General features: G+C 43.4%; 1 pseudogene; it reads right to left on the minus strand.

Moving 5' to 3' along the window:
* The window catches only part of LOC146201626 (uncharacterized), a 115,910-nt pseudogene that overhangs the window by 44,600 nt on the left and 58,617 nt on the right, over window positions 1–12,693 (minus strand).

Genomic DNA, 12,693 nt, shown 5'->3' on the forward strand with positions numbered 1-12,693 from the left:
CATATTTGTTTCCTGACTTGAAGACTGGAAACACGCGTGCCATTTTCGACACGCGAGGAAAGGCAGCATTTTTTAAACAGTTATTAAATATGGCAGTTAGTACTGGTACAAAAATACAACTGAAGGCTTTCACTATGGCCGCTGGAATAATAATAATAATAATAATAATAATAATAATAATAATAATAATAATAATAATAATAATAATAATAATAATAATAATAATAATAATAATAATAATAATAATAATAATAATAATAATCAATCTTTATTTAATGTGCGCAGGAACAACCATGTGGTCTTCGTGCTGCAGTACAAATAAAAAAAAATGAAAATGCAAATGCACAAACATGTTTACACACACAGAGAGAACAAAAAGAAGAAATAAATAACACATGAAATGTAATTGAGGCGAAAAGTATTACGGAAAGAAAGCAATCAATGAGTAGCGTCACTTATATACACAGTCAGAGAATTGTTGAGCACATCACGAAAAAAAAAAAAAAAAAAAGAACGGTAGATAGAGAGAAAAAAACAACAAATAACTGACATTGATTATAGTAATATAGAAATATACATAAAATAAATAACAATTCCAGGCGCAACAAGTGCGTGGTACATAAAACACAGGCTAGAAATACAGAATAATGCAATAAAGAAATAGAATTGAACACGGGACAGTAAGATTTGAATATGAAGTTTAAAGTTGAAATATAAGTAAGAAACGGATAAAAAGCGGATAAAAAATAATAATAATAATAGCGAGAGCTGCATTGTCTGTCCTGCGCTACCTAAGGTAGCCACTATTATTCGATCTATGATAACAAACTCTGCTAGACACGGGGGCTGCAAATGAACTCGACCTTGCCTTCGTTACGGTGCGAAGTGGTTAACACTATATGCTGACTATGAAGACTTCGATACATGCCGTACCGCGAGCACTAAGTTCAAGATTCGAGATTCGCACCTTAACCCTCAGCATAATCAGCCACCAGCGTACTCACTGCGAGGACTTGGCGGGGAATACGACAAACGCAGTGATCTCGGCATCAGACGCAGTCCACGTAGCGATGATGCAGCCCAATAGCGAAAACCCGGCGAGTGCTCCCAGGGCCAACGTTTTGCGGCTGTTGAGAGATTGTGCGCGCGAATTCTCAGGGTTCAAATGCTGTGGCGTAAGTTTCCTTCAAGTGAAGATCGCACTGACAAAGTGATTTTTTTTTTTTATTTGCCCGCTGAACTTGAGGGTGTTCGTAATACACGATGTCATAAGACATTTACAAAGCAAACAGGCAAGAAGGCTGCTGGAGTGCATACCGCAATCTAAAAACGTTTCTGAAACGAAGGAATTTACTAGTTGGTTTCTTTTTATATATATATATATATATATATATATATATATATATATATATATATATATATATATATATATATATATATATATATATATATATATATATATATATATATATATATATATATATATATATATATATAAATAACATGCCCGTGGCATGAACTACAGCTTAATGGCTACCAAATGAATGGAGGGTTATCAAATTGTTTTTAGTTTACTGTGTTATACTTCCTGTTGATCGTTTAAAACAGATTTCAGGACATATACACTAGCATGAAGTCGAATTTCACTATCGGTAAAGAAAATTCTCAAGGTATTTACGGGCAAGTATGCAAAGGATGGGGGTCTAGTAAATTTGTATTTTTGGCGCTGTTTTAAGTTGTTTCTTAGAGCTGCGTAACGAGGCATCCGACAAAGAGTTATTTTATAACTATAACACGAATAGCATGAAAGAGATATGTTGCAAGCGAAAAAGAAAAACAAAAAATGTCCAGATTTCTGACACGCCGCTTAATTGTAAGACAACAATTCGATATTGTAAGCTACTGTTATGCACATGTGGATAGAATTGGTTTAAACTTCAGATGCGCCGAAAAAAAAAAGGATTTTATGTGCTTTTCTGTGCTCCCAGCGAGTAGATAAAAATGCAACATAAAGCTTGCGGAGTGCGTTTTTCTTTTACAATAAAAAACCCCAAGCCTGCCAAGGAAGACCTGCGGGTGTATTGAAATATGGTGCGGATATAAAATATATGAATAAATTATAGGTTCAGAAATTCTTTCCCAGATTTAGTCCGAAACATCCGAGTATGAAATTGCACGCAGTCACGCTTTCGATACGACACACTCAACAGGGATACATTTTTTTTCCTTTCCAAGAACTGTTTTCATTGGGCACATTTTCTGATACCAGACACACGTGTGAAAATATGAGAAAAAAATATTTCGGTCGGCTAACTTTTTTCTAAGGCAGCCTTAAGTGTGACTGGGAGGAGTTCAAAAGAGGAACTGATGCGCTGTAACAGTATTATCAGCATTGTTTACTCACTCTCCCACCGAGGCACCATACTGACGCAAGAAAATCCCCGATATATTAAAATTTAAAACCACATGTTTAGGCTTGCTCCACTTAAAGATTGAATGTCGAGCCCTGTGGAATCTAAACGTATACAAGTCGACCGTAAAGCAGACCTGCTGTGGTGTGCACGATACTTCAGCTCACCAAAGAGCAGGCTTTCAATGAGAGTACAAACGGGGTTATAAAGAAAATAATGGCACATTTGATTAAAAAAAAAAGAAACCAGTTATTAAAAGTGCTAGCAAATTACTATGTGCGAGTTTACTCGATGCAAAAAATATGCGCGTGCAGTAATGCGCAGTTTAGCCAGCAATCCTTATGCAGCGCCTGCATTCCGATTTGTGCTTCGCAGCAATTTCATACGGCGCTACAAACAGTTAAAACTACGAGGAGCAAATGTAATACATCGTGTATCGATGGTTTGCCTCTCATGTACGCAATTCAGGCTCCATAGTGTTTCATAGTCGAAGCCCAACCAAGGCGCAGGTACTGCAGAACATACTAAGTCTGCACCTTTAGTCGTGCTCACCTTTTCAGCAGCAGCAGCGTCAGAAGTGAAGCTACAAAGAGTGGAAAATCTGCCGCCAGGTACCAGGTGTGGCCCAGCACGGTCTGCAATTGCAACAAAAGCCACGTCCTGAGCTGCGTATCGTATAGTATGCACAATGACGACACCTAGAAAAATAAAGCCAAGAGTTATGTGCGAAGGTGGAGAGGCGTAGCCTCGCTTAAAGCCTACATCGTGAAATGGACGGTGCTGATGTTGGCTGCGTGCATTTTGAGGCACCACGAAAGTCAGCTTTTACTTTCAAGTCGTAGGCGCCTAAACAGCGGAACAAACCGGAACGTCTAGACGTGCTAGTTCGAGGCCGAGTTCGTCAAAGCGAAAGCGGAATTGCCGTTAGTTCGTGGTGTAATTTGGCGTGTTAAAGCCTACGCTTCTTATAATTAAAAGGGGTTAAGTGCTTTAGCAAAGTTTTGATGCCTGTGTTACTTTGAGTACAAAATTAATTCAGATAGCGAGCTGTTTTCTCGCAAACATCTACGCCTGGGCAGAATCCGTCAAATTTAATTCTAGCATAGTCCCACTTCGAGCCGTTGATTAACCTGGTTTCGCCCAACTTTTCCTACAAGACATTATTAACTGAATGTATAAAGCACCTTCATTACACTCTGAGTCCGCATTACTATGTTGTTGCAGGGGTATACATGTATTGCGGTCATTGCCTAGACAGAAGAAAATACAAACCCAGGGGATTCTCCGAAACGACTCAGGTTTGATCCCAACGGTAGTCTATATCTAAAAAAAAATTGTTTTATTGCATACGCCTTCACGGTAAAAACCATCTGACTCCCATACAATTCTTGTCTCATGGCAAAGCCCAAGGTTCTCATTATTTTCAGATACTCATACTGACAGCCCCACAAAAAAGAGCCGGAAACTGCAGTGCTTTTGAGAATGAGAACATTTCTCGGTCCCGTTAAGAAATGCCGAAGAGCAAAGTTCCAGGCAAGTATTACCCAGTGCGGAAAGTACTGACCCCAAAGCCCTATCTACGTGACCGGCTGGTCAAATAGAAAAACAGATTGAAACATCGGCGTCCAATTATTTACGCATTGGCACCATCGCCTGTGTTATCGCTCCTTCTCAATACCTTCCCATTCATTCAGCCTTACTTATAGATCCTCATCTCTTAGCCTTCTTCATCGACGTCGGCATAATGCTCAGTTGTTGTCACTTAGAATTATTGCATTTTGTGTTTCTTAGTAAAAGCGATATTATTAGCATTGTAGCTCATGGCGGGGGATCCGTTTCGCACTCGCGCGCTCTCCAAGTGGCGCTTTTCTGCTTGTGCTCCTCAGAAATCGTCAAGACCGGCTCTTCTGAATTGTTTGGTCTTAAAGCGCACGTTACCTTATCGTGGCGGGACAGTTTGGCGCTAGCTTCTCCAGCTTGAAACCACCACAACATAGCCAGTTTGCTAAGCTGGAGTCACTATGAAATGAAGCTTAATAAATTATTCGATTTTATTATTCCGTTTTTACGCAATTGAAGCTGCTGTAATGCTTGAGATGAAAACATAAAATCATATTCAGTATTGGCAATAGCACTATAAATGATGGATATCAATCGCTGTTTGGGGATAATGGAGACTTAGGGGCTAAATTTTATAAGCTTCCATTTTTCATTTCATTTGGTCGAACGTCAGCATGACGCATGTTTCCGATGGAAGAAGCGAGTTAGCATTAGCAGAAATCAAAAGAAAATGAATCGCAGCGGTGGTGTATAGCCATCGCCACTCGCCGTACGCGGTGGCTAACCACTGGTTTTATTATGCAGCCAGTGCTGAGTTGCGGTCACCTATTAGCCAATTGTCAGGTCGCTACCTACGGACGATGGAAAGTCGCTGCTTCGAGCTCCAATAAATTCCTGATGGACAAATCGATTCTAAATGAAAATCGGAATCTAATGGAATACAGTCCTTCGTTATTGTTTTTAAAAGGGAATAGAAGCCTATCGCTCGTACAGCTTCCTGGACACCTTTTAATTGTGAATCAACTGTGGGGTATTAAGGCGAAAGCTTTTCTAGGCTCATGGAAAGAAAACCCACAGCGAGAGTTGTGCGCGAGATGTGCGCGGGATCTGTGCGCTGATGTGTCCCTTGTCAATCATCACGGTGACGTCATTGGAAAAGCAAAAATCCTTTCTCCACCGGAAACCGAACCTCCATCTCTCGGATCCCTAGCCGAGCGATTTAACGAACTGCGCCACTCCAGGGACCGTGAAATGCACAGCATAATTCTCCTTGCCTACCGTGAGGATGATAGTAGCAATGACAATGACGCTACAATTAGTGATAATGACAATGATGACATTATCAATGATAATGACGGTGCATTTATTTGATAACGATAATGACAGCAAACATGATGCCCCGTGTGCAGCAGCAACTCTCCGGATTTCGCATTTCTGCGGTGTATACATTCCGCAGTGATCTCGGAATTTTTGTTTAGAAAGTGCGAAGAGCAGTGCACGAACGTCGTTTGAGTAAATGGGTTATGCGTCCACGCGAACGCAAACAGGGAGAAAGGTTGTGGTAGTAAGGTTGTGGGAGAAAGATAGCAGCAATTTAGAGAAAGTCAATCATTTTTATGCACTGTAGCTTGCGTACTGGTTTATACGGAAAAGAAGTCTTCAGCATGAAGTTCCTCTCTGATACGAAGCAGCTTCTGCATTTCGCGAGCCGCTTAAAAATAGGTGCTAATGCAGGATCGAGACGCTGATAACCTTTCGCTCTTGGCAAGCGTTTCCGTCTCTTGACCCGGAAGCCGGAGAATCACTAGTTGAGGGTATTGGGACGACAGCAGTGTCTTCAAGCTTTTGCTTGTCTGATCAAAAGCGAAAAGCTGCTAAAATAGCCTGCAATTCCGCATTGTTGTCAGTACAAGTGCTATATACGCTATATTGCATCCCTCCAAGGAGACGTACCTGACCACGCACCTTGGTCTCGGATACGTGATAAGACGGTTTGTTGGACTGAATTTGTAACAGCCATATCTCAGTACGCACGTGTGCTATTAAAATTTACAATAGAGTAGACTTCAAATGTGGCGGCTTCGTAGTTCTTGAGATCTAAATTCATGCCAACTGCAGGGAATGAAGATTTTGTTGAAGAATTTTACGGTACTTATAAAGTTTACGGCTACACATTTTCTACAAAGAGTAACAATTTGAGTGGTACTCTTAGTTCTTTTCTATAAAATCCAGGAAGTCCACTTTTCAACGCCCTGAATAAACCAGTTAAAGAGAACAGTACGATTCGAGTACTACAGATGCCGCCATTTCGAACCTCGTACCAGCGAAATGGTGCTGCACTGTTCTCGTCGTATGTCATGTGCTTTTTAAGCAAATAGCCCGCTGTGTCAGTGTCCGGTGATCTCGTTTCTCGCTATCGACCTTGAACACTCACTGATCATCATCATCATCATCAGCCTGACTATACCCACTGCATTGCGAAGGCCTCTCCCATATTTCTCCAATTAACCCGGTTCAGTGCTAGCTGCATCCACTTGACCCCTGCGAACTTAACCTCATCCGCCCACCTAACTTTCTGCCGCCCCCTGCTATGCTTCCCTTCCCTCTGAATCCAGTTTGTTACCCTAAGCGACCATCGGTTATCCTCTCTGCGAACATGAAATGAAGATAAATATAGCGCCTGCTCCTGCATGCGCTTGGGATCGTGTTCGTGCCCTACAAGAGGACAAACCGTCTTGTTTTGCCCTTGGCTAGGATTTGTTCTGTGCTTTCTTTTCATACCGTCACCACTAGCAACGCTCTTCTGTCGCCTCGACAGGCGCAGCAGTGCAAGGCATGAAAGAGAAAACAAAAACCATCCCTTATCGTGTCTCCAAAAAAGCCTTTACTCTGCTGTTGCAGAAAACCCTGGCAAACAGCTCTGTCGCGAGTACAATGACAAAGCACCGATACCGCCTTGATTGACAACACCACGTCCGCGCAGCTCCACGAAACCCAGCGAAGACCTTGATCTTGCAATCAACTCGTAAGACGCCGACGTAGTGTCCCCTCAATAATTCATTTGACTCCACATCTAATCATTCGCAGCTGGCTTTGCATTACGAGCTGTTTGTTTCTTTTTTCTTTTTTTTGACAGCGATATTTCACACTGGTTGTTAACAATAACTGCTGTCGCTGTAATCCTCAGGCCCAAGGAATGCCCACCTCTTAATTTTGACCTGTATTCCAAAGCAATACGTGCACAACAAAGTCGATGAAAATGTTCAGGACGCCGGAAAAATTGACAGGGAAACTTATGCACAGTGGTTTTTGAGGGCTTAATCTCGTTTCTCTAAGTTCTTTCCTGACTCTTCAGTAATTAACGTGAATTTTTAAGTGAAAGGTAGTGTTTTGGCAAGTTGTTAGTGCCGGGAAAAAAATTGTGGAGGTGCCAGAAACTCCACGCGGTGAAAAATTTCAGCTCTGCATAGTTGCATATTGAAAGACGGGTATATGGGTATTGTTGTGAAATTTCGTAAGAGGATATTTGCTGCAGACTTGAGATGATTTCATGGGGGGGGGGGGGGGGGGGGGGGGCGTGATCTTGGAGGTCACGGCGCTTTAAACCATTTTCTGCTTTCCGCCGCGCCTCGAAGGGGTCGCCACTGCCGCCACCCGCCGTCCTTCCGAAAGTAAAACGCGCGCTCGCTCACGTACGGTCCGCGTAAGGGAAGTGAAATTACCGTCAGGACCTGACATTCCATCCGTTACGCTTTACGTATTGAGTGCGTAACCAGCTTCTCTGACTTGCCAACTGAGAGGCCTGAAACAACAAAACTTGCGTGCTCGCTGGCCAACAGTACGACTGTGCAGGACCACACGTATACTTCAGACGTCGTTCTACCCCCCTACACTTAGCTCAGAACAAAAGCTGTTAGCCCCTGTACTTGCCATCTGGCAAGTATGATTGTGTACACTATGTGTAGCTTGGATCATTTACATGGCTGCAGTTTCGGAAGAGTAAGGATTCTGCAGCGTAAATGTAGGACATAAAATTTTAATCGCGCCTGCTTTAGCTATTCAAAAGCGGCATTACAGAAAAACTATGGATAATTCCCAAGCGAAACGCAATTATGTAGTCCGCAAAATTAAGGGCTATAAACGCATGAACCAGCATTCAAGACAAAACGCAACATAGGCTGCAGATGGGTGCGATTTGAGCCGTCACACTGTGAGCAGCCACAGCGAACACAACACAGCAGGCGCATCCCACTCTTTCCGAGCAGCTTACGCCACGACTCGGGGCCTCCAGTGGCGGCGGTGATGGCGATTCACCACTGCTCCACCTACCCGATGCCGATGCATTTATTAGCTCAATTGTTTAGGGCAATTGATAGCGCACCTCCTTTTTTTCTTTTTTCTTTTTTTTAAGACAAAGTAAGCTAGGAAATGAGAACATCCGGGAAGGTTTGGGAATTTCAGCATGTCTTGGAAAATATGTGTAGAGGCTTTAAACATTATATACAGCTGATTGAATTAATTTCATGCTTGCTAATTCACAAAATAAAGATTATTTAGCTGATAAAATCAAAGATCGTTAATTAATACCTACACTCTTTAAATCCCATTTACCAAACGTGATTCCTCGAACTTATAAGCTATACAGAATCAGCGTCATTTGTTAAGAAAGGGCTGGTGATGTGAAAGCCGGCAGCATTTCCTTTCCTGCGACTTCGTGCTTTCCTTGCGGTTACTAAACATAGTTATTGCATCGAACTTTCCTGCTTCCTTGATGTTGGCGTAATAACATGCACGAGCCAAGCATCTTGACGTCCTTAACAACGTACTAAACACGCATGCCGGATGGACGGTGCACTGATTTACCGTTTCATATAATACAGGCAACAGTTCAAAGCGCTAGTAGGAGCTCGCAAAAGTATTAGCCGCATCTCCCAGGTGGAGCTTTGTGCGTAACCACCAATTACGAAGCGCGAGCGACATCAAAGTGTTCGCAATGACGCATGCGGAAAAGTAGCAATGCTTCAAAGGGCGGAAAAAGAAATCGACACAGTCAAGCAAATTAAGTTCCACGTTCTAAGCTGACAAAACCTGCTCCATTCAAAATATGCACCCAGGGTGGGCAGCATTATTTTAAGTGCTGACGTTGAGGCTCTCGGAAGTTTTCAATGCGCAGTCCTCAGCTGCAAATAATCGATGAAATAATATTCTGTTATCGGAGAAAGCAAAGGCACATCATGTATCTCAACTTCAGGCAATTGCGCCGCGAAGGAAAAAAGGAAGAAGCGAGGTGAAAGAAGGAAGAAATAAAGAAGCGCCGTAGTGGACGGCTCTGGGTTAAGTTCTACCACAGCAGCTTCTGTAACATTCTACCTTGAGGCGACAAAGTGTCTTAAAACAGCCCCGAAAAACACCCTACGAAACCATTTTTGCTTCACACTGATGCCTTTGGCGGCCGTTGTGCGACCTTCCGATAGCAAGAGCGTTCAAGTACGTTCAGAGTCGCTAAGCGAACTTGGCATAAAATGGAAAGCAAAAGAGAAGCTGAAAGCTGGTGATTCCTACCGCGTACGACTACATGTATGCAACATATCATCGACCATCCCTTTCCAATAATATGATGTAAGCTGTTTGCTAGTTGCCACCAATATTTTTTTTTCCCTGTCGCCTCAGCGGTAGATCAGGGGCATTGGCGTACGGCTGCTGATTCCAAGGCCGCTGGTTCCATCCGGGCCCCGCTGACCGTATTTCGATTAAGGCGAAATAAATAAAAATGCACGTGCAGTGTCAGCATGCGTCCAGCTCGTCCCAGGCGGTCCACATTTATCTCGAGCCCAGTGAATAAGAGCTAGAATACCCATGAAAAACGGTAGATTTAAGAAGTGGGATAGACGAAAGGCAGTCTTTGCGTCATTTCTCGCCTCTGCTTGTCTCTTCAGAAAGGGGCAACAAAGAGCGTGCTTTTTGTACCGCGCGATTACAAGACCATACACAAGGATTGAACAGGTTTGAAATTACAGGCCTTTCTAAGAAAACTTTATCTTCCCATACAGAGGATGCCTATTATGTGACATTAACAGAAGCGCATTCGCAAAACAAGGTATCTATTTTTTGGGCGGTTCCCTCACAAACCCGCTAAAAATTGTCGCGTAGGCAAGTGCCATATCCTTTTTTGAAGGCATATACACAGAGTTATATATGTAGTTACTTGTAATTCCTATCGCAACCTTCCTTTTATCTGAATTGGAAATACATGCCAACTGGGAACCGAAGTGGTATATGACATCCCCGAAGCACGGTTGGAAGAAAGTTTGCGTTGCAATTTTGATAAGGAATATTCTAAAACTGGCACCACGTGCAAGTCCGTTAGTGATGCCTATACGAACATATAGCGGGTCAGAAGGGAGATATGACGAGTGGTTCCCTGTCACCCCGGTGTATACAGTTAAAACACTTCCTTGAGATCTGTTGTCCTGCTCGCCGTTTCGGTGTCTAGGCATCGGCTGTGTTGTCCGGTCAATTTGCCGAGCGCCAGGAAGTGTTGACAACGTTGACTGGAAGATTTTCGCTCAATGGTGCTAGTAAAGGTTTCGCCTTAAAAATGGCGTTAAAATGACATAAACGTGTTGAGAGAAAATGAAGCCTCATCATTTTTTACCGAAAAATGCAAACTGCGATACAAAGATCATAGACATCTTCTGTTAGTTGCAAGCAGAAAAACCTGTGAAAACGTGTGAAATGACAAAATACTTAAAAACGGAAAACATGCAGAACCAGAAACTTCTGGCAGGACAGCTGGAAGAAACTTTGCTTCAGCATTTTTTTTTATTTTTTTTTTTACAGTGCACGTAGTGCAAGTTATATGACATGCATCAAACTTTAGTTGGTCCAGGCAATTTTCCCCTGTCTCTTTGTATTAGTCACTGGTGTGTCAGTATGCCAATCGTTCTGTTGCTTCGTTCTGTGGTAACTGCCATACTCAAAAAAGGAAATCCGGAGCGCGGTCGAAAGGGCACGATGGACTAAAAATTAAGCTTTCTTAAGTAAGTAACGTGTGTAAATAATTAAAGTAACTAGCCCAGATCCACACTTTAAGAATCTTCATTGACATCTTCCCAAGCTGTTGTTTACAATCTAAGCTCCGTCGAGCGCGTAAAGTATGTCACAAAACAGTTCTTACATGTACGCAGCCGTTTTAGCATGTAAGTGAACGGTCTGCCGAGTACTGCGCTGACCACAGTAACCCTTCTATGGAAGCGCACGCGCTGATGAGAACCGTTTTAATCAACAAGCGCTGTGCTACTAGTATTCCCGCTAACTGAAAGTCTGGGAAAGCGTTATATTTGTGCATGTGTTGGAGAGGGAGCGGCTCCGAGTCAATTTAGCGACTTGAGAAACCCCGCGAACTACAGGAGAAGAAACACAGTTCAGTTCAGTTCAGCCGTGTCCGGCTCTTCGTGACCCTATGGACCATATCACGCCAGGCATTCCGGTCTCTCACTATCTTCCTAACATCACATAACTTCATCTGCAGCGCCTCGAGGATGCCATCTAACCATCGCGTTCGCGGCTTACTCCTTCTCCGGCGACCTTCAACCTTTCCCAACATCAAATCTTTCTCCAGCGAATCCTCTCTTCTCATCAGATGACCAAAGTATCTGAGTTTCAATTTTAGAATTTGACCCTCCAATGAGCAGTCAGGGTTTATGGTCGACAATATCGACTGATTTGATCTTCTGGCAGTCCAAGGAACTCTCAAGAGTCTCCACCAGCACCACAATTCAAACGCGTCAATTCTTCGGCGGTCAGCCTTCTTCACAGTCCAACTCTCGTATCCATACATCACAACTGAAAAGATATATAGCACGAGTTATACGGATCTTGGTTTGCAGACTATTGTCTCTGCTCTTTACTAGGCGGTCAAGGTTGACCATGGCTCTCATTCCCAGAAGCAGGCGTCTCCTAATTTCATGGCTGCAGTCTCCCTTCTTGTCCCTTGATGCTCCAGAACTTGAAAGGGCAAGACGCCATGATCTTTGTCTTTTATTGGGAAGCAATACTGCTTTAGCTACCACCTGAGCCCGTGCCGTGCCGCGGCCGCATAGCCCCGCTTGATCTTTCGCGTGACCTCGCTGCGTGACGTCGCACCATCTGTGTAAAAACGGGGCCCCATCTCACGCCGTCGCCTTCCGTGGCGCATAGCCACGGCCGCGGCCTGACTATCGCTCCTCTCACCAGGGGCGCTGCGCGCTATGTGACGTCATACCATCTGTGTAAAAACAGCGCCCCATCACACGCCGTCGCCTTGCGCGGCTCATAGCTACGGCCGGGGCCTGACTCCCGCTCCTATCACCAGGGACGCTGCGCGCTATGTGATGTCATACCATCTGCTCGCGTGTTTACCCATGCCAAACATAGCAGAAATATAGCGCAGCCAAGAGTATCACCATAGCCATACTAGCATAAGCATAACCAGAGCATCACCACATGCGGTACAATAGCAGAACCCACGTATTGCTTCGCAATTACCAGGCTTAACCAAGCTAAGCCACAGCCCATTTTTTTAATGTTCAGTTTAAGCCCAAACTTCTCACTCTCTACTTGTACGCGCATCAGAAGTCTCTTGAGTTCCACTTCACTTTCTGCCATTAAAGTGGTATCATCCGCATATCTAAGATTGTTGATACGTTTTCCAACAATCTTCACTCCAGCTGAAGACTCGTCC

The sequence above is a fragment of the Amblyomma maculatum genome, chromosome 1 (assembly GCF_055883805.1).
Source record: "Amblyomma maculatum isolate TAMU_Amacu chromosome 1, ASM5588380v1, whole genome shotgun sequence".
Lineage (NCBI taxonomy): Eukaryota > Metazoa > Arthropoda > Arachnida > Ixodida > Ixodidae > Amblyomma > Amblyomma maculatum.